The sequence below is a fragment of the Gallus gallus genome, chromosome 8 (assembly GCF_016699485.2).
Source record: "Gallus gallus isolate bGalGal1 chromosome 8, bGalGal1.mat.broiler.GRCg7b, whole genome shotgun sequence".
Taxonomy (NCBI): Eukaryota; Metazoa; Chordata; class Aves; order Galliformes; family Phasianidae; genus Gallus; species Gallus gallus.
The window spans coordinates 11144471-11164190 of NC_052539.1; the positions used below are offsets into that span (position 1 = coordinate 11144471).

At 35.4% G+C, this 19720-nt stretch overlaps 2 long non-coding RNA genes across 7 annotated transcripts in view; one reads left to right on the top strand and one right to left on the bottom strand.

The window, feature by feature from the left end:
- Positions 1-19720, bottom strand: part of LOC107053980 — a 162040-nt gene that overhangs the window by 122405 nt on the left and 19915 nt on the right. For 3 of the 5 annotated variants that reach the window (XR_006940014.1, XR_006940011.1, XR_006940010.1), the window contains exon 1: positions 8119-8298. The exons of 1 other annotated variant lie outside the window; for it this stretch is intronic. This is a non-coding gene — a long non-coding RNA (uncharacterized LOC107053980). Of the gene's footprint in view, positions 1-8118; positions 8303-19720 lie in introns of those variants that run through there. One more of the 5 variants, XR_006940012.1, reaches the window with a different exon arrangement.
- On the top strand, positions 1668-17866 carry LOC121111394. 2 transcript variants are annotated; one of them, XR_006940016.1, is made up of 4 exons: positions 1668-3700; positions 11193-11310; positions 12894-12981; positions 15271-17866. It is a non-coding gene; the product is annotated as an uncharacterized LOC121111394 (long non-coding RNA). The 2 variants fall into 2 exon arrangements; XR_006940015.1 differs by lacking the exon at positions 12894-12981.

Here is a 19720-nt window from a genome sequence, read left to right on the forward strand (position 1 = left end):
TAAAAAAATAAACTGCTCCAGCTGGAAAAGTAAAATTTTATGATGAAAGACACATCATACAGTTGAACACTGAGAAAGAAAAAAAATTAGCGAAAGATGAGTAGAGGTTCCTCTGAATGGATAATGAAACTACATTGTTTCTACATTATAAATAGAGAATTAATTTCTGTATTTAGCAAATAACAGATATTTTTCTTACTTATCTTACTAAGCATGTTGGATATTTTTTGAAAATACATTTTAAAATAAAGCATAATTCTATAGGCAATATCTTCCTCATCAGTATTTCTAACTATACATCTATTTCTAGTCACAAGCAGTGATAATGGCAAGTAATATTTTATCATTGGTATGACTAATGTATATTTTGGTTCTGAAGCTATCATATATAAAAATTTTATCCTACTGCTTAGTATAAAATGATAATGAACTTAGTTTAACTTAGAAGTAAAATAAGAGCCAATTTAGCTACAATAATAGTAAGTCTGATTATGTAGCCTTGCAATGAAATTTCATTGCAAATGAGATATTTCAGATAAAAATCAGCCTTTTTCCTTGGCCTAGAAGCAATACAGTTGCAGTGTATCCACTCATCCACTCAATCACTTCTGAATTCCACAGTTTTATTGTGGATTTTTTTGTTGTTGTTTTGGTTTTTCTTTGTTTTTTTTGTTTGTTTTTTTTTTTCTCCAGAGGGAGGTTTAAATAAGATATCTAAATGAATTTATGCCTAAAAAATGAAGTATGTGCATTAATAGAACTGACTTTGAGACTAAGAATACTTAGAGAAATCACTTTATCTGTTGTGTGAAGGACTCAGAATAAAATTAACTGTCACAAAGCATTGTGTCATGTCACCACACACATGTGCACATACATTTCCTACACGGAATAAATACTTCAGTTGTTCACTTGCTCTCCATCAGGCACACAGTCTAAGGTGGCAGATTTCCTTAGGGGATGTGTTATAATTACATTTCCCATTTGAGCTTTTTCCATGGAAAGCTTTTCCTGTATCACAGAGGAAGTTCTGTTCTTCTGGAAAGGAAGTCACATCAAATTCCTTTTTAGAAGTAGAAGATAGGAAAGAGAGCTATGGTGAATGGTGTAAGAGGCAATGTAATGTACATTTTCAGAATCTTGCTTGCTTAATTTGTATCTCAGAATCCCTTGAGATTTGCACTGCTCTGTTTCCTACAGCCCTACTAATTCCCAGCAGCAGATTTTCTGTGTCATAAGCAGGACTACAGCTCCTTTAGGAATTTGCTCCCCAGAGCTCAACCAAAAGTACAAATATCAGATTGTTTTATCACCTTTGTGTGTGATAGATGGTAATTCCTCCAGACAGAACATCAAGCTGTTTCAGCAAAAATCACAAATAATAAAAGTCCTCTGACAATAGGAAGAATTGTCTTAATGGACTTCTTGACTCAAGGAAAAATGAAAATATCATTGCATTTCAGAAGACTCTACCCATTCCATAAATTAATTGGTATTAGGGACTGACAGTTTTTCAGGTTATGAGGCAATCAGGAATGTTATTACTCTTGGGAAGATGCAGTGTGAGCTACTTCCACTCAGGTACATTCTAGAAGTAAGAGGTGAAAAAAAATAAAATGGCAAGAAAACATGGGCTCCCTGTAAAAGTCAGGGAGACTTTAGCTTCTGATGTTACAGACAAGATGGAAATATTCAGAGAAAGAGCGCAAAATTCAGTCTTATTAAATTATTATTAAGAGTTTCAAATTATCCTTTTTCAGTTGAATTCATTTATGTAATTACCTACATGTATGTGTGAGTATACATATAAAATATATATTAGCTCTCACTGTGTAGCTCGTTAAACTACCACATAAAATATTTCCATTGTTAAATGTCAGACTAGCTACTATGCAAGTACCTAGCTTCTATGCAAGTAGCTACTGCAGTTCTAAGAGAGCCACAAAAAGTTTGAATATAATTTTAGTTCCTCAGAAAACAAAAAATACAGTTTTTCTCATTATTTTAATGAAATTCAAGCTTCAAAATGCACTAGAAACAGAAAAAAATATCAATTAACAACAACAAAAAAGTATGAAAATGAATCTTCCACCTACTGCAGCACAAAATGCACCACCTCCTACATCGTTAGCAATCTATGGTAAGTAAAGCTTATTTCACAAGAACCTGAACTTATCTAACCAATAACATCTCTAAAACCTGGTTTTCTTTTCAAATTTTTGAAATTCCAGCCTTCCCTTCACTTAATGAAACAGAAATTCATAATGTTTACTTATTAACTTACACTAACAAGCATATCTTGCTTTAAAGTTGGGGTCATTAAAGTCCGTAAGTTATTTTATTTTATGTTTTTAACTATTTTTTAATATTTTGGGAAATACTCAGGACTGCAACACTGACAAAAACATTTAAGATCGACTTTATTTATGTTTTTTTAAATTCCTTTATGAGAGAATTTTGTGACAACCCAGTCTTCCCTCTAAATAAATAAATAAACAAACAAACAAATAAATAAGTAAATAAATGAAACAGTGTCAAAATAGGAAGTAACATCATAGAATTCTTACACTAAATACTGGCATGTCTCTAGGTTAATAATATTAAAAAAGAATTAGAAAAGCACTTAAGTTAAACCCTCTCTTTATTCCTTGCTATTCTAGAGTGAAAAGGAGAGCAAAAACAATCTGAGGATTTTTGCAGTTCTGTGTTATTCACCTCTCTCTTGAGCAAAGTAGGAATCCACATGAAATAAGCAGCAAGGGCAAAGTGAACTGTTACTCAGCAAAGTAGGAATGAGACATTTCAGAGTAGAATATTTGAGAATTCTAAGAACTGCTCAGTTTCCCTCATGTGTCTCTCATTTCTTTTATAAGTAGATATAGTTCATTTTCCTACTGTGTGATAATTAACATGAAACAAAGTTCCATTTTTACTCTATTTGAATTCAGAAGACAGATTATAAATTTTACTAAAAAGCAAAATTGTTCAGAATTACATCCAAAGTATCCTAATTTATCAGTGAACAGCAACTAACTTCTTCAGTATTACTCTAGGTGTGTACTGCTGCCAGCTTAAGGAAATTCAGTATCTTGAAAATGGCTTAAGATAACCAACTGCTGTTAACAATAGTAGCAGAATGATGCCCTGTTACAAATCCCTGAAGGAAATAGGAGCTCTTGCCCTGTAGCTATACTCAATATATATTTAATATGATTTTTCATAAAAATCTTTTATAACTTGGCATCACAAAGTCAAACTGTATTATCATTACCCATGTAAGTTCAGCACAATATACTGTAATCTCAGCATATCTAGGAAAATAAATTGTTCATGCATTTCACACATGAAAAAATGTAGCTGCTCTTAGCAGTGACCTTTCACTTCTCCAGTGAGATACTCTATTTCCTGCTGTACACTGACTTACTGTACTTTATCATCTGTTATGTTCTTTAAGCATAAAGAGAACTTTTAAGTTCATTTTATGGTTCACACAGAATAGAGTGGAAACATTTTTAGCCTTTTAGCCTTTGCAATTTTTTTCATGCTCTTCCAGTCATAGATGCTGTAGTGGAATTCCAGGGTCACAGCCTGAACCAATGGGTGGGCTCTGTGAGTGTGTGAGTGCGGCGGCGCGGCGGTACGAACGGGGGAGGGACACATTCCTCAGCTCGGCTCTGCCTGCGCGCTGCTACCGGGAGGGGTGAGTCGATTCTTTTTGATATCTTTCCCTCGTGTGCCTATTTCTTAAATAAAGGCTTTGTCATTACCTTCATTTGCTCTACAGATGCTTTGTCTCTTTCTCAGCTTAGTGGGTTCTTTCATTTCACTAAATTCTACAGGGGGGTATCAAACAATAGTCAATAATTTCTTTGATATAAATTCTTCTGATGCAATCCAGTAATTTGCCTTTGTTTTATCAGGATCCAGAACAATTCATTAGAATTGAAAAGTTATTAATGTAATGGATGCTTATTTTTAATTAATAATGTAGAGTACAATGAAATTTAACGTGAGTCTCCTTAACTTAGAAACTGAGATAGCTACAGCTGTAGTAAAAACCTTATCCAATTTTTGGACAACGTTATAAAGAACAGTCCAAAATATACAGTTTTAAATACATATGTTGCCTTCCTTTTAAATACACATCATAGAGTATAAGCAGCATCCATTCAAATACTTTGCATAATGGACCAAAATAAGCTGATTTATAAAGGCATTTGAGTGCTTAGAGTTTCAAGTATGGTTTTGTGTCTCCCACTGGCAGTCCAGTCCATATGCATGGAAAAGAAGATCTGGCTTCTTGGTTCTTGGTTTGTCAACCTGTGCTTTCATTTCTCTCCTCAGGCAAATAGTTACAGTGACAGTTTGAGGAGTACTCACATGAATAAGGCATACAAGATTATACCTGTACCTTAGCCCATACTATAGAAGTCGCTGAATGCACAGTTACAATTCTGTATATAAAACTCTTGAAGAGTTCAATGGTAAATCAGAAAGATTATGAAATTCCAGTGTTAAGTATATTCAAGCTATAGAGGAACATTTAAGGAATCAGTATTTGAATTTCACAGAAAGCCACTAGATTATATACTGGGTAGTACTATGAGACTATCTACATCCAAGCCTAAAATTAATACAGTGAGAATACATCTGGAGCTGGTTCTATGACAGCCAAGAAGTGGAACTTGTTTATACTCTGCTACATCCTGACTTTGGAACTTACCTTTGGCTTGGTCTGAATGTTCCTACAGTTCTCTATCTTCTTTATTTTTTATTTTAAATCATAACGGAATTCCTATAGGAGGCAGTTAGCTTAGGCTATCTTAGGACACAGTTTATTTCCCAAAGAACTAATAAAAATAATAAAATTTTGTTTCTCTTTATATACTAAAGAGTTCCTAGTTCCTCAAACTGATCCCAGTTTGAGTGTGACATCTCTCTAATCCCATGAACTTTGTTTTATGAGGTTATATCAGTTACACTGCTGTAGCAGGATTCCTCAAAGGGTCATTTCCATGTAAGTAAAATTCAGTTCAGACTTTTGCACAGAGGCAACACCAAACAACAGGGATGGCACAGCTGAAGGAGTTCTTTGATGTTGTAAGTGCATGAAGCTGTTATTGGAACCCCTAGCCCACTTTAACAGTTAGTTTGCAAAGTGAGAATATGCCCTACACATACCATAGGTCTGTGGTTTTTCTTTTTCTTTTTTTTAGTAGTAGTAGTATTTTTAAATGAAGGGATTTGCAGTTTATTTGTCTTAGTTTATATGTAGCACAGAATACTCAGCCTTAATCAAGCATGGTACTGGGTCTCCTTTCACAGGTACTTGAATAGATTCTGTGTACAATCTGAGAGATAGGAAAGCATGAGACTTCCTCTAGAAGCCTTTCTCTCCATAACTGCAGAAGGAAAGTGGGCAAGCAACTTATGCTAGATAATAAACTTCTTTTTGCTTAGGTGTTCACTAACTATTCTGATTTGTTCATTACTGTACAGCTGATACAGAACCCTCAGTAACTGCTTAGCTTTCAGCCTACTGCCTGTGGCCTCTTCTTCGTTTCCCTAAATCTCTCCTGTGTACTCAAAAGAACTGAAATGCAGAAGAAACTCATCTCTTTATTTCACATTCTTCCATTCACACTTGTGAAACTAAAGTCAGTGCTTATTTTCTGCTTCTAAAATACATATAACACAAAATGCTTTAAAGGAATGTAAGGTGATTTAATTGCAACGTGCTATAAAATCTCTGAAAGATGTTGCAGAAAAGGAAAGGATTATTATTGTGCTATCTGTATACAAAAATATATTTCAAAAAATTATCACAAAGATGCATGTTTATAATTCCTAGGAAAATGGTTACAAATTCCTAAAGCGTGCTAATCAACTCAAAAAGCAAGCTATGAGCAAAGTTGAGATATTTATAATAAACAACGTTCACTCTTTAGGTAGAGACTACATGAGACAAGTATTTAAATAGAAATCTTCAAAAGAGAAATTCTCTTTCAGTCAGGCAATCCAACTCCAAACGGTACCTTAAGCACTGATTTATTTATTATTATAAGCACTACATTTATTAGTTTTGTTTTTCATAGCCACTATATGTTTTCTGCAGGAAGTTGGCATGATGTGAAAATTTTCTGTATGAAAACAAAAGTGATCTTAAGGGAAGAATTGGTCAACTTCAGAATTTAGTATCCATCACTGTAGATAAAATAGATACCTAGAGAAAGATCAAATTATTTCTTCCAATCTGCTCAGAACTGCTTGGAAAAGTAAGGTGTTTTTAGAGAACTACCATCAGCACTCATTTGATAGAACAGCAATTTTACCCTCAAATCTCCATTTTAGTGTTCTTTTGGGTAAGAACACTAAGTGCATATCTTCCTTAATAAAATTTGTACATCATGTACTCCTTTTTGATCTAAACATTATCACTTATGTTTTATTGAATCAAGAAGTCTATATAGCTCTAGTGATGAGAAGCATTGGGCAGCCTCTCACTTCCATAAAAATACATAAATAAATAAATAACCAAGCTTTTCAGAGTTTAAAGATTTGCTAACTGCAATTTCTTATAGAGAACACAGTGTGCTTTTAAAATCAGACACTAAAGCTTATTGATTAAATAGGATAGAACTGTTTATAAAAAAAAAAAACCTCTTACAATTTACTTTATTCTTTTTTAATCTTAAATTTATTATCTAAATTATTTTTCTAAAAGATTGTTTTTACATAGGAAATATTTCAAAGAACTAAATAAATAACTCAGGAACATTTTCTGTTTCCGGAGACATTAATTACCATTTACTTTATGTACTGGCCTTGTAGCATCACGTCTTGGCAAGAATATTTATTCAGTTTTCATTAAAGCCATGAGAAAGACTCACTGATTTCATTGGGAAGTGGATTAAGCTCTAATAAAAGTTGATCAGAATCAGGGTTTTTTTATTCAGATATAAAGGAATACATGGTTCTTTTTACCCTATGCAAATAATAAAATCTCTGCCATATCACCATTGCCGTGACCCAAGAAAATTACATTCTGCCCTGAATATTTTGAGTATTATTTTTTTGAGCATTTATTTTATTTTATTTATTTTACTATATTTTGAGCATTGTTTTTTGCCTATTTTTTGTGGGGCTTTCTGTTTTTGAGCTTGTTTTTTAAAAATAAAAATGAATTGCATTTTCACAAAAAGAAAAGCAAATTTAAGAAGTGTCTGACAGTAAAACTGGAGAATATTTTTCTTTCTGCATGCTTGTTGTGTTAACATTATAGCTTGTGTTAAGAATGACTACTTAATAAGAAAAAGTTTGCTACTGTTTACACATATTTCAAACCTCCTGCAATGAAAGCAGTTGTGGAAGGCACGTGTTGAGTACAGTAGTGAAGTACATACTTTCATCAGTACAACCAAATCATTTTTTTCTAAGAACTGGCAGAAGTCATAAGTGCAGAAGTTACAGCAGAAAGAATTGAAAATGCATTATTTTTTACTAGCCATTGTAACTAAGTTTATGGCCATCCTGTATGTTACTATTATACGAAGAAAAACCACAGATCAGAAAATGATGCAGAAAATACTTTTCCAGAGACAAACAGAATACTGATCATTTCATGCCACGATATTAACTGTCCATAAAAATTTTTAATATGTTATTATGTAGTGTGGAAAAGATAGAAGAGCATCCATAAATAAGATTGGCATTAAAGTGACAAAGGAAAATGTAAAGCAAAATTATTCATGCAAGTAATCTGAAATACTGTACTTGTCTTTAAATTATAATCTTTTTAAGCTGTATTGACACATGCAAAATGGAAAAAAAGTAACTCAAGAGTATGACAAAATTAGACATAGTTTGGGGATAATTCCAACATAATTATGACACTTCATCCAATGTCTACCAGGGAAATGAGTCATTGTATATAGAACTTTTTAAAAAACAATATTGCATATTTATAAAAAATAAATACAGAATAAGTCATTGTATATAGAACTGTTTAAAAAATAAAGCATACTAAGTAAACCAAATTCCAAGTAATTCCTGTGGTAATACAGAATGCAAGTCACTTCTGCAGTGAACTTCATAAGATGCTCACTAAAGCGAACTTACCTGTGGAGCTCACAGTCTACTGTGACCTTACTGGTTGAAATATTTTAGTTTATAAGGACAATTCATAAAGAATTTTTAAAAGACTAAAAGCTATATACTCAGAGGGTGGTGATACACTGGAACAGGTTGCCCAAAGAGGTTGTAGATACCTCATCCCTTGGAGGCATTCAAGGCCAGGCTGGATGTGGCTCTGGGCAGCCTGGTCTAGTGGTTGGCGACCCTGCACATAGCAGGGGGTGGAAACTAGCTGATATTAAAGGTCCTTTTCAACCCAGGCCATTCTATGATTCTGTGATTCTATATCTATAGTGTTTGTTTATGGAACAGGTCTCATTTTCTACAGCAACCCAAACTCAAAGTAATAGTTGCCAAAATAATAGTAAATGAATCAAAGAAGCATTGATTGTCAATGTTGGTGATCAGTATGTGTTTTGTAAAATTTGCCTGTAGAAAAGTTGTCTCAAAAACTGCCACATTATGCAGATTGAATTAAACAGAATGTTGTCTAATCTGAAAATCTAATACCTAAATTACCTATGAACAATTATCCTTAGTAATCTCAGGGGAATAGTAATTATGGATACAGTCTTTCATCTCAATTAGACTGAATATACAAGCGGCAAGTAGTGAATAACTTTCCACAAACAAAAATCTGCAATCATTAAAGAGAAAAGACAAAATTAAAAAATAAGAGATGTATCTAATCAAGATTCAGCAGTACTCGAAGTTTGAATGTGTAACTCACAATGAGTCCGCAGGGCAAATGCAGTGATGGAGTTCAAAATGAATCTGAAGGTTTCTGTAAATCATTAGCTAGTCTAGGTTTTGCTGAAGAAAATGGAAGCTATTAAGAAAAGAGTACCTACTCTGAGAAGGAAAACAAGCTGCCATCTGTCTTCAGGGCTGCACAGGTATGCAGCTACCTCCTCAGTACATGGTCTTCATCTGCATTTATAAGCCCGCTCCTGATTTTTATCATGTAACATCCCACCAGAGCTATATAGGAAAGCTGAATCACCTTCATTACACAGATGATGAAACTAATCACTTCCAAGAATAATCTCATATGCACTACATACTGAGACTAAAATTAAAACTATGGAATTATTCCCTTTCAATGACAAATACAGAAAGAGTCCTCCAAAAATACTTAAGTACAAGCAGTGCATAAAATATTTAGAAAGAGATAAGCAAACAGAAGTCCTCTAATTGCAAATGCATTTCATAAGGGCTCAGTAACATCTTGAAAGGAAGAGTTAACATTGCCTTGATAAAAATATTTAACATGAGATAGTTTTCCTATGATTACAGTAAAAATTTGAGAGTCTTCATTTGCAGATGTTGCGAAGATTTATTTGTATTAACATGCTGTCAGCGAAGCAGAAAAAATTCTAACCAACAATAAACAAGAGCTGATGAGTGGTTAACGGATGAGTGGTTAATTAAGCACAGCATGAAGGTGCTGTTAGATGTGGTCACAAGGACAAAAAGTAGTAATCAACATCATTTCCCTCTATTTCCACTATTCTGATTGAAAATAACTTCCTCATTTGCAAACCCACCTTCCTGCTTTATGACATTCTTTTTCTCCAGCAATTTATTTTGCATAAGACAAAATCCAGTCGAAGACAAAAGGCATTCAACATTCAGCAGCCTGAACAGAAGCCTCTGCAATATTGGCTTCCCCTGACTGTTACTATTGAAGTTCATACACAAAGAAGTTGTCTGTGAAATACAAAAATAGATACCTGCTTCAGAATCCCAAAATATTTTCCTCCTTTCTGCTCTTGCATGCAGTCTGCTTTGACAAAAAATAACGACTAATAATAAAACAATGAAGCTTCAAAGACAGATCTTTTAAAAAGAAATAGGAATCTTTACAATCCTTCTGAACTGTGACATCCAAGTGGAAAAAGCATATTTCATCATTATACTCATTGTACCCTGCTAGCAAAGCTATTTTTCAAGAAGCCATACTTTACATATCTCCTGTGAGGAAAGCGTCCTAATAGATCATTTCTGGGTGGTGGTGATTTTGTTTACTTGTTTGTGTTTAATTATTTTTAATGTTTCAATACCCGATTTTTGTATTTGAAGGACTTACACTACAAGCTGTGTGTTTGTATTCCCCTTTCATTTTTCTAAATAAACACTGGGAGTTCTCAGAGATATGGGTCTTTTTCCAGTTAATCAGTAAAGTTAGGACTGGTTTTGCACTACGCTGTGTATATATATCTTCTGCTGATGTAAGCAAGAGATCTGTACATGCAAGTGTTCCTATCGTATGCTCTGCAAAACTAAAAGATTCTTTGCATGCCTGAAACCACTTTCTTCTTCCACCAACTTTGATATACACCCTTTTGAAGTTCAAAGCTTTATTAAGGAAACAGATTGAAGAGATGTGTATTGTGTACACAACACAGAAAGAGATCCTTTTGGATTTTTTTAAAATAATACATATTGAAACAGATGGATATTTAATGTGAAATGCTGCATTGACATGTCCTAAAAATACCTGTAGTGCATATCAATATAGTATTTGCTAAAATTGATTTTTTTCATTGAATGATAAAGTCAGTAAAGCACTTATAAAATTGCTGAATATAGATTACTGCTGCCTAAGGCTACAGCAGCTTAAATATCTTCCTTTTCTCTCTTTCTTTCTTTTTTAATCCCTCTTTTGAGCATTTGATGCAGCTTGAAATGTCCTTTTCTTCCATGGTTTTGTTAGTGGCACTGAGGATGGAAAAGATGCAGTCCCTATTGAAAAAGTAATCCCTATTTACCTAATTTAACCTCATGAGAGGAGTCTTAATCACAGGAGTTCTGCAGCAAAGGAAGACAATGAATAAGGCCCTCAAATTGAGCATTTATTAACTTAGTATTCATTAAAATTTGGTAGCTGTCTTTATTATCACCTGTCCTAGTTTTGCCCTTTTACAGTCATTGAGCACATAGGTTAGTTATGTACTAGTGGTCTGATAATGCAAAATTCAAAGGAAAAGAAAAAATAGTAGCATAAAGCTCTGCAACTAACTGAATACCAAAAACATTTTTCCTGTATTTGAAAGCAGTGAAAACATGATACTGATATGCTGGAGGAAACACTGACCTCCTCTCTTCAGTGATCTCTCAACATCTGTGATTCACTTACACAAAGGCAAGAAAAGAGAATACTAGAAATACTGAAAAGTAGGTGTCTTTTTCTTTTTCTTTCTTTTTCTTTTCTTTTTTAATATGATGGACAATTAATTGTAAAGGAAATTGGAAAGTTATGTATTCTTGAGGTACACATACAACTGAGAAGTGAGTATCTTTCAGAAATGCTGAATTCTTTTAGGTTATAAATCCTACTAATATAAATCTATAAATTGCTAAAATACCAGATTTGGCAGTATTCACTGTGTAACACACTTCATCCCCCAAATTAAGGAAAAACAAAATACCTCGTAACAGAAATCAACAATGGTGACTGAACTGTGTGACAGGAACATCCTTGGTCTGTAATTTCTTGCTGTCATGAAGTGAGGAAAAGAACAGAAAACTTACTGCCATCATCCACTCCATGGGAGATCAAACCAGTGGGACTTACAGCAGTCTGAATAAAGTGCTACTTGAATACAGACTACAGAAACCCACGCAATTATTTAATTTTACATTAAAGGGTCATATCAAATAACAGAGACAAACTTGCAGGTGGATGCTTCAATCTACATGTGATTATGGACCAATGCATTAATTTTGTTTTTCCCTGAATATGTTATGTATTTATAGCACTGCCAACATAACTGTTTGCATATTCCTATTTGGCAATGTCCCCATTTATGATATAAAGATGTACTCTTATCTGTGAATCTGAGAACACCTGTTTCTCTACATAAAAGAAAGAAGTAAATGCCAAGATACAAAAGACACATTACAACTGGAACAATACAATGTTCCACAAACACTGATAGAAAGAAGAAAGAAAAGAAAAGAAAAAAAAAGAACAAAAGAAAAGACAAAAATCCAACAATCACTGCAGAATAATGCCATTGAAAAAAAATCAACAAAATAGTGATAATGCCATTGGCAAGGAAGTCCAAGAGTATGTGTGTGCCTACATGTATATGTAAAGCCTTACCAATACATGATAATACTGGGGAGAATAAATAAAAAAATTCCTTCAAATTATTAAGGAAAAAATAAAAGTTTGAAAATAAAGTTTTTCAGGCTAAACATATCATACTTCATTCAGTGTAAATGACTTCATTCAGAAAGGTGACTACTACTTTGGGGATGAAAAACACAGAACAACTTTTATTACTGTTGTTATTAACATTTTTCACTCTAGCTTTACTTTAGCCTGAGTACTGCAATCAATTTTATGCAAAAGTTACAATCATACATACATTTTTCAGAATAAGAATGTTTTAACTAAAAATCTCTTAGCTCCTAATAAAAATTCAGTAGGATTTGAGTAGCAATGGTATTTTGTAATTGTTATTATCATCCAGCATAACTAAGATTTTCACTGACCCAAACTGCATTTATCTAACTAGCTTTACTGAATTTAAGGACAGTTATCCACAGTCTGGGTTGTTTATGTGTTCTAAAGACCCGAGCAAGGAAACTGCACTGTACTGATTGTGGCGTGATCCATGTATCCAGGAATTTCAAAGTGCTGCATAATTATCCATAAATTAAATCTACTACATCACTATAGGCAGAATTCAAACCATTTCTCATGTGTAAACAAATACATTAAATAACCCTATTCCTTTGATGTCATTGAGAGTACTGTTGTACAAAGAACCACGAGTTCTGTATCCTCAGCTACAGAATTGATTCAGCAAGCACAAAGAAATGAACTTGTAATAAAATGTGAGTACAGAGAACTTTGTCTAGCATTCAGCAGTGTAAGCAAACTTACGTGCCTGACATGTAGATATACAGCAGTTATACTGCAGGGCAGAGAGAGGGCATGGTAAGGTCATGCTGATTTAGATACAATCCAGTGAATACACATGAAGTTCAGAGGTCCTTTGTCCTTTGTCCCTGGAGTATTGCTTTGTCCAAATATTTGGAAAGCTGATCTGGACAACAACAGATAGATGAGGCTATCTTATGGATTAGCCATAGGGACAGACATCCTTTTTGGAAAGACCAGAGAAAAGGGTTTTGCTGCTCCTGCACAGATGGCATAATGAATGCAGGGCACAGCTCTCCAACCAGATCACCAGCATTTGTTCTCCCACACATACACCTTCCATTGCACGAGTTCAATGACTGTCAGGGTGTCTCTTTATTCTTACCTTACATGCATTCAAGTCATCCAGAGGGACCTGGGAAGGCTGGAGAAGTGGGCCCATGAGAACCTAATGAGGTTCAATAAGGCCAAGTGCAGGGTGCTGCATTTGGGTTGGGGCAATCCCAGGTATTTATACAAACTGGGGGATGATCTCCTTGAGAGTAGCCCTGCGGAGAAGGACTTGGGGGTCCTGGTAGATGAGAAGCTGGACATGAGCCAGCAGTGTGTACTTGCAGCCCAGAAGGCCAACTGTGTTCTGGGCTGTATTAAAAAAGGGGTGGCCAGCAGGGAGAGGGAGGTGATTGTCCCCCTCTACTCAGCTCTTATGAGCCCCCATCTGGAGTACTGCATCCAGGCCTGTGGCCCCCAGTGTAGGAAGGACATGGAGCTCTTGGAGCAGGTCCAGAGGAGGGCCACTAAGATGATCAGAGGGCTGGAGCACCTCCCCTATGAAGAAAGCTTGAGGGAACTGGGCTTGTTTAGCTTGGAGAAGAGAAGGCTCTGGGGAGACCTCATTGTGGCCTTCCGGTACTTGAAGGGAGCGTATAAACAGGAGGGGGAATGACTGTTTACATGGGTTGACAGTGACAGAACAAGGGGGAATGTTTTTAAACTAAGACGTGGAGATTTAGGTTAGATATTTGGAGGCAGTTTTTCACTCACAGGGTGGTGACACACTGGAACAGGTTGCCCAAGGAGGTTGTGGATGCCCCACTCCTGAAGGCATTCAAGGCTAGGCTGGATGTGGCTCTGGGCAGCCTGGTCTAGTGACTGGCAACCCTGCCCACAGCAGGAGGGTTGAAACTGGATGATCTTTAAGGTCTTTTTCAACCCTGGTCGTCCTATGAGTGATTAAAATCAAGTGATGACATTCTAATCACAAAGCATAGGTGTATATTTCCATTTGTACACTTTTGTACTACCAAATCAGCCCAGGTTGGAAGTCACGCCACCTTCTATCACTTTCCCTGACACAATCAAACCCCTTTCTATAACACTGTAAAATAACTGATTCTCAAGTGACAACATTATGAAGTAAGATTCCATTTATGGTCTTCAGATAATAGATTATTTATAATCTAAATATAGACTGATCGTCATATAGCATAAATGGTCATGCTATAGTCATTTTAGAAACAATTTTCTTTTAATTGTCATAAAATTTCAAGCTAAAGCAAGATGTACAAAGCTACAGATATATATACTTACAGTATCAAGACATTATCTGTCATTCTGAAAATTTTATTCTGACAAATTGCAGGGAGAAAAAATACTAATTCTTTCATCAGAATAAAATTTCATACAAGTAACCCAATGTCACCTGGCTTCTTTCTATTAATGTGGTTTACTTTATCCTTCCACAGCCTCAGAAGAAATGAACTTTCGATGAAGATTAATACTACATTCCCTTCACCATATAATAATCTAGAAGACACTCCTTTGAGCTCCAGGAATTCCCAGTGGCAAATTACGTTAAATCCATGCATTGTCACTCTAGCTATCTTGACATGCTGGTGGTAGCACTGCTGTAAACTTAGCCAAGGCTAGCAGTAAGACTTCGTGCCAGAATTCTGATTTGCAACCACTTATATATCACATATGTATAGAGGAAGAAAGTACAGACCAGCACAAAGCTAAGATGGCTGCTTCCCATGTCATTGCAATGGGAACACTAGAGAAGTTAGTTACTAAGTTTTACTTTGAAATGGCATGGTTTTTAGAATTACAAGATATTCTTATTGTGACTTATTAATTATATTATTTAATGTAATGTATTCTTCTATTCATCAAAAAAGACTTGTCTTTAAGCGCACTAATATTCTTATTCTCTTAAAACATTATTCTTTTTCTGTCTTCTGAAGTGCCCTTGAAATTCTCAGATGAGAATGTATGGTACAAGAGGAACATTATCATATATTTCCAACACCTCCTAGCCATCCTTATGCCTTCTAGTCCAGGTAAGTAAGAAAACATGGAGAAAGTTCTATGTTCTATGGTATCATCATTATTCAGATTTAAGTATATATGGTCTGTGCATATACTTAACAGGTTCTCTATCACTGCATGTTGTAATTCAATGCTTATCTGAATTAACCTTTTCCTTTTAATCCCTATAAAACTCTGGTTTAGGAACGGGCAGTATGTATAAGATGCTAACTCAAAGAACTGTACAAAAACTTTCCTTCTTGGAAGCATCCCAAAAAGATTTTGTGCTAATTCCATACATAAATTGAAATTATGTGTGTAAACTTCTGTGCAGTGGTTAAGAGAGCATTCAATAAAAGGAGCATGCTCCTTAAGACCACATAGAAATATTTAAAATTCTTGGAAAATAGGATTTTATTCAGAAGTTTTTCACACAGTAATCTGCCTAGAATGGAATCTTTCTCACTTGAGTTGAAGGACCACCGATGGAATTAAATCCCAAAGCTCTGTGTATTCCCAATTTAACAGTTCAAGTAGCAAAACTGGTAGTTATGAAATTGGCCAAAGAGCTTCTCCATTATTTTGGCAGTTCATACAAGTTACTATGCCTGTGGTGCAAATCCAAAATCTGGATTCTCGGGAAGGTACCAGATTGCAGCCTAGAGCAAATACTTTAATTGCACTAGACTCTTCCTTCAACATTTGCAGTATCAGTCAATCCACTATTATTATATAACGACTTAGTTCTGATGAACCTTATTCTTCAAGAGACTACAGACAGACTACTCTGAAATCCTCCACAAGTGTCTTACTTTGCATACAGGAGATACCTGAGACAATTCTCCTTTGCCAGCCAATTTCAAAAAGCCAAAACATAAAAACTTTGGAAATTAGCTAGATGTTACACGAGTGCTGCAAAATGTAACAAGAGCTGTAATACCCTCATGATCAGTACATGGTCATATTCACACATCCTACTAAAGTCATCCAAATACAGTAGCTCTGAAGCAGCCTGATTCTATAGTGCACTCAACCCAACCACCATTGAAATCAACAGAAGATTCCTACTGATCTCAGTCCTTACCCTGTGTGTGACTGCTAGATGCTGGGCAGTGCCAGATCTGCTGATTTTGATTAATGAAAATGGAGAGAGGCAGCTGTTCAAAGGAACTAGTTCAAAGCAGTTCAAATCAGACACCGTAAGTAAGTGGCAGATCTCTCCAATTAAACACACAAACAAAGTCAGAATTGTAGAGCCCTTTTTACTCATGTTTTTGAGTGGTATTTTCAAATTCAAATCTCAGTTTAAGTTCCCCAGTAATGAGAGCTCAGTAAGTTCCCAGATTTTCTAGTGTTTCCAAATAATCTATGACCCGGACTAACAATATATGAGAGAAATTGCATTTATATTTCATTTGTAGCACAGAAATGTTTAAAATCTGCTTTATGGCACCTGAGTTTCATAGCGGTTCTTCACAATTATACACTTCATGTGTATTTTTTGCTTTTTTGTGGTGCATTACATTCTCTAGTTAAGCAGAATGCTATGTATACCCCTAAAAATGCATTCCTATATGTTTCTACAGTAATGAATTTATTCGGTGATAAATACCACTCTTCTGTAGAATTGTCACACACAAGTTTTAATGCAGTTAGTTTCATGTTCAGCCATAAATACAATAAACTATATATACAATAACTGCTTAAAATACTTTTTAATTTATTGGGAAAATTATTCTGAGACATTCTTGAAAACTGACAAATATGCTTAGTCCCTGGAACAGCAAGACAACTTAACCACTCTACCTTACCATTCAAACAGAATTGGTAACTAAAAATTTTTCCAGTCCTGGTAAGTAGACCCTCGTAGACCCTACAGTAATTCAATTTACTTATTCCATTGTTTGCAGCTTGTACAGGTGCTATAAAAGGAGCAATCACCTTATGCTTTTCTAGTACCCAATTAACTTTATTAATATATTATTAATGTATCTTCTCCTTCTGCATGTTGCGGAGGAAGACTCTGCTCCTTTATTAAATTAAATTAAGATTGGCCTTCCGGTACCTGAAGGCGCCCTACAGGAAAGCTGAGGAGGGACTTTTTATAAGGGCATGTACTGATTGGGCAAGCAGAAATGGCTTTAAACTGGAAGAGAGTAGATTTACACTATATTTTAGGAAGAAATTCTTTACTGTGAGGGTGGTGAGACACCAGAACAGGTTGCCCAGCAAGGCTGTGGATGCCCGCTCCCTGGAAGCATTCGAGGCCAGGCTGGATGGTGCTTTGAGCAACCTGGTCTAGAGGGAGGTGTCCCTGCCTATAGCAGTGGTGTTGGAACTAGATGATCTTAAAGGTCCCTTCCAACCCAAGCCTATGATTCTATGATTTCTAAAAGATCAAGAGGAATTTTTTCTACGAACTTAGTTAAAAGGAAAAAAAATCTAAAAGAATCTAAAGGTCTTGTTTAACTGCACTTTTATGTCATGGTTTTGTAATTTTGCTATTGGTATTCCACATCATAACATCATGGACAAAAGAGAAGAAGAACTACGTATCCCAGAGGACCTCACAGCCAGAGAAGGAAGATACATCATGGAAGATACGTCATCTGGTTGCGCGCGGTCTTTTTCACTTTCACTTGCTGCCAGGGAGAGGAGTGGGTGTGCTTCCAAGCCGTGCGCCTTCATCAAGTAGGGATTTTGGTTTTGGAAACTCTCTCTCTCTCTCTCTCTCTCTCTATCGCTCTTTTGCTCTCTCTCATTTCATTTGATTTATTATCCTTACTTCCAATTAGATTGTATTATATCGTGTTATCTTGCATTCCAACATCGTAGTTAGTAAAATAAGTTCTCCTTCTTAGATAGTTGCCGCTGCTCCATTTTTTTTCCGGAAGCCAGGGGGGTCCGCGAGCCTGCTGCCCCCCTGTCATGGGCACAGATCTATCTAGATAACTCCGTGACATTTTATTATTTGGGGGTGGAAGTAAGACTTGAGGTATTTACCTAAAAGGTGTTTCTGTAAAGCTTTAATATAGCTAGTAGCAATTTACTGGTAGCAATATTTAGTTCCTGTATTAAATACCTGATTTAAAGGTGTAGGTCGAGGTCAAGGTTCCTTTCCTGAAAATTTCCCAGGGAACACAGGAAACATGCAAACACAGAAAAGAGAATGAGGCTGATCAAAGTAATGTGACTGGGAGCTGGCACTTACTATGCATGCTAGAAGCAGTACCATTTTTTCTTACTGGAACTAAATACAGTGAAGGTTTTACTTATCACAGCCCTCCTCTTCAATTATATGTTTCTACCATAATACCTACATGGTGAAACTTCTGTTCAGAAAAGCCCTGAAGACCCCTGTGCAGGTAAAACAAGTTGCATGACACCATTTTAAGTCAGTCTGACAAATAGGAAAACAGACCTCTAGGAGGATAATGCCCTGTCAGCCACATCCTTGGCATAATCATGCCCTCCATTATGAAAAGACCTACTTCTTCTAAGCTATGCCAGTTTCAAGCTGCCTGTTTGATGGATGCACTAAACTTGAAATAAAGTGATTTGTCTGTCCTTAGATCCTAAAGGCTTATCTGAAGATTTTATGACTCTAAGTTAAGTGTGAAATGAGAATTATGATGTATTTTAGTTCACTTTTGCATTTTCAGTCAATACAAACGTGTTTTGGGTACAGAGTTTAAGCTGAGAAGCAAGAGTAAAAAAGGAGCTGCTCTGTACCCAAAACACAACAGAGAACTTTACACTATATCCCCTGAAATCTTTCCTATAAATTGTTGCACTTTCAGAAAGGATGGACTTGAACTTAAACACTTGATGTCACAATATCAGTTAACACTTGATGTGAAACCATTTTTTATTTAGACCTCAGTTCAGAAATCCAGAGAGATACTGAATGATGAAGATAATATTTCTTCTCGTGCTAAAGACTGATTTTCAATTAACTGTTTTTCAAGTTACTAGACAAGATTTCATTCCTTTAAATTAGAATAACCAAACTACTACTTGTATTTTCACCTGCCATGTAACACTGATTTGGCTTTCTATAACCATAGACTGTTCACTGGCTATTTGTCTTACACCAGCAGTAGCAAACTGAAACAAATAGGAGTATATATTTTCCAAACGACAGCTACATCTACTAAGTATTTTAAAGCTACATATTTGGTTTAAATGTCTTGAGATTCCTATTTGCATCATATTTCACAAATCACATCTATTGTGCAAGACTTGTAGAAAAGCACTGGCATAAAAAAAAACATACTACCTCTTCCTTCTATTATTTATAAACAAAGCTGAGCCTCTGTAAATCTACTTAGAGATCCAGGCTCTGCAGATTCTAAAACAGTACACCCTCATACCCGCCCCCCCCAC